This window comes from Triticum dicoccoides, chromosome 1A (assembly GCF_002162155.2).
Source record: "Triticum dicoccoides isolate Atlit2015 ecotype Zavitan chromosome 1A, WEW_v2.0, whole genome shotgun sequence".
Lineage (NCBI taxonomy): Eukaryota > Viridiplantae > Streptophyta > Magnoliopsida > Poales > Poaceae > Triticum > Triticum dicoccoides.
In genome coordinates, this window is record NC_041380.1 from 580,197,343 (window position 1) to 580,200,399 (window position 3,057).

Here is a 3,057-nt window from a genome sequence, read left to right on the forward strand (position 1 = left end):
AGCCCGATTATGTGTAGATGGGGTTCATTTTCCCATATGCTTTGCTCCGGATCCGACGCATAAATTTCGTAAGTGCCTCCCCTGTTGTTCTCCGGGTACACATCGTCTCTATTTATTGCAGAGACGTGTATCAGGAGAACAGCGGGGAGGTGCTGCCGAAATTTTGCGTCGGATCCGGAGCATAGCATGGGAAAATGAACCCAATCTACACATACACGGGTGGGATTAGGACCTATCATTACCTATTAGAGTGTAGGTTGCATGGACGTAATAAAATTGACAAAGTAGATCAACTGATGAATATATACATGGTGAATTACATATATAATTGTTGTGTGTCCAGTAGCTCTGAAAGTCAAGATGAGTGACCGTGCGTGGATGTATACCGGTCACACTGGTCAGAACAAATGGAGCGCTGAATGGTTCACGAAAACCAAGGGGTTTGTGCAAGCCGCATTTGCAAATGGCCAAAAGAAAACATGGTGCCCCTGTTTCCGGTGCGGCAATTGGGAAAAGAAGACAGAGGCTGAAATGGGCAAACACCTGCAGAAGAGTGGTTTTACGCCCGATTATACGGTGTGGACATTTCATGGTGAGTCTGCCCAACGTGACCGAGCTGAGGTGCATCGTCGTCGCACCGACGAGCATGGTACCGGGATGGAAAACATGGTGCAAGACTATGATGATGCTCGGGATTCAGACGAGGAGATGCAGGAATTTGACAAGTAGGCTAATTCGCTAATTTGTGCATAATGCAACAATCCTTTCATATTAAACTTGTAGGCTAATTCAGAGTCTATGGACGCCGAATTGAGACAAGTCGCTAATGGTTTTGACTATAAGGTCCGTTCATTTGACAAGTACGACATCAACGGGTATCGCTTTCGTACCTATGGCAAAGAGCTATCTATGGCCGACCGAAAGTCTACAAATTGTTGTGTATCTGCTATCGGCGAAGGAGGTACCGAGTATTATGGGAGAGTTGAAGCAATTTATGAACTTCTGTTCTATGGTGAAAACCCACTGAATGTCGTAGTCTTTAAATGTTATTGGTTTCAGCCGAAGGAGACTAGAAGGACTCATGAACATATAGGGCTAGTTGAAATCAACCAAAGCACCCATTTAGATGTTCTTGATGTCTATATTACGGCTCAACAGGCGACCCAAGTATTCTATCTACCGTGGGCCTACCAAACTAATCCAAATCTGAAAGGTTGGGATGTCGTTTATGAAGTGTCGCCACGTGCTAGACTTTCTCCCCCAAAGGAAGAAAATTATGAACCTCACATTAACCCAGAAACATATGAAGGAGAATTCTTCCAAGAGACACGTCTTTCCAAAAAGCGTTTCAAGAACCGCTATACTTCACCCCAAAACATTGAAGTAGATAGCGGCAATGAATCCGACATCACCCTAGAGGAGGAACAAGAAGAGCCGGAACAAGAAGAGGTTACTACTGCGGATGACCTGTCAATGCTGGACCGATTACGTCAAGGTGGCCTTGCACATGTTGATGCCAATGAACCCTATGAGCCCATCATTGATTATAGTGATGATGATGATTATGCATTTATTGATGATACTGATCGAGATTATTAGTAGTGTCAGGTATTCAATTTTTTTATGTTGTACTTGATGATGATAAACTTAAGTGATATACATATTATTATTCATGTCGGTACTTTTTTTATGTTGTACTAATTTCATTTATTCTTTGTCATGGTAGGTGTTGAAAGATGGTGGGCGCTGGTCGGGAGCGCGCCGAGGCCCCTTCTTCGTCGGCGCGTGGTGCGAGGTCTTCCATTCCACATGCACCTCTCCGCCGAGCGTTGCTGGACAGTATGGCGACACCACCGGGCCCTTCTTCGTCGACTGCGGTGCCCAGCAGGGGACGAGGTAAGAAGAAGAGAGGAGGTGGAGCATGTGATCGTGGGAGAGGAGGTAGGGTGACTCTTACGGTGCCTTTCTCACCGCCGCCCCCAGCTGTTTCACCCGAGCACGTGACTGCTAGGGTGGACTCATCTAAGGAGGAGGCTGCATGGACTCCGGTCCATGAGCCTCTGATCCACGGGTCTTCGGCCCACGAGCCTCGGGTCGACAGGCCTTCGACCCACGAGACTTGGGCCCACGAGACCCCGGAGGAGCACACGTCTGGATGGGGTACCTGGTCGGGTCAGCCTGAGGAGCCAAGTGGCCACGCTGATGATGGTGGGGAGCCAAGTGGCCATGCTGATGATGGCGGGGCGCCGACTGATGAGGAGGGGGAGGAGGGGGGCAACGTCTACCAGCGTGGTGCTACACGGCTCCCGTCCGTGTCGGCGACCCGCGAGCAGAGGTGGTTGATTTTCCCTGATGGGGAGAGGTAAGTGCATTTAATATTTTTGTACCTTCTGCATTCACGTTTCTTCAAATAACTGATGTGTTGGCCTTGTCATGCTGCAGGGGTTGGGACCACCATGAAAGTGTCCGCCGGCCCAACTCCGTCGTTTGAGTTCTGATTCGACAAAACTTCCCTGGGTTTCTCACGTTGCCTGGTGAGGGTCGGCTTCCAGAGGTTGGATTGACTTGGGAGCACTACTTGGCTGCCCCGGCCCCGCCGGGTGAGATTATCGACGGTGTCTTGTGCAAGACGAGGGCAGACGTCGTGATCAGCAAGTTCTGGGTAATTGCTCCTTTACACAATTAAAAATCTTCAACTAGCTAGTTATTAATTGTACTAATCAATATTGTCTCATTTGATTGCAGACATTCTACAGGTGTGAGGAGGGATGCGAGGAGGAGGCGGATCATGTTATCCACAAGGAGTGCAAGCGCCTACTTCAGAACTTACGGCATGAGGTTCGGGTGCAGGCTGTTCGAGACTACTACGCCGGGCGTGGTATCAAGAAGCCCAAGCAGGAGTGCCGCGATAAGTTCTTTAGTAAGGAGAAGTACATGAAGGTAATTCTTAAGGCCTTGTACTTACTTCCTTCATTTAGTAATTCATAGCCGTAGCGCTCAACTTTCTATTTGCTAACTTAGGCCCCTCCGAGATGGTGTGCGGATCGGATGGATTGT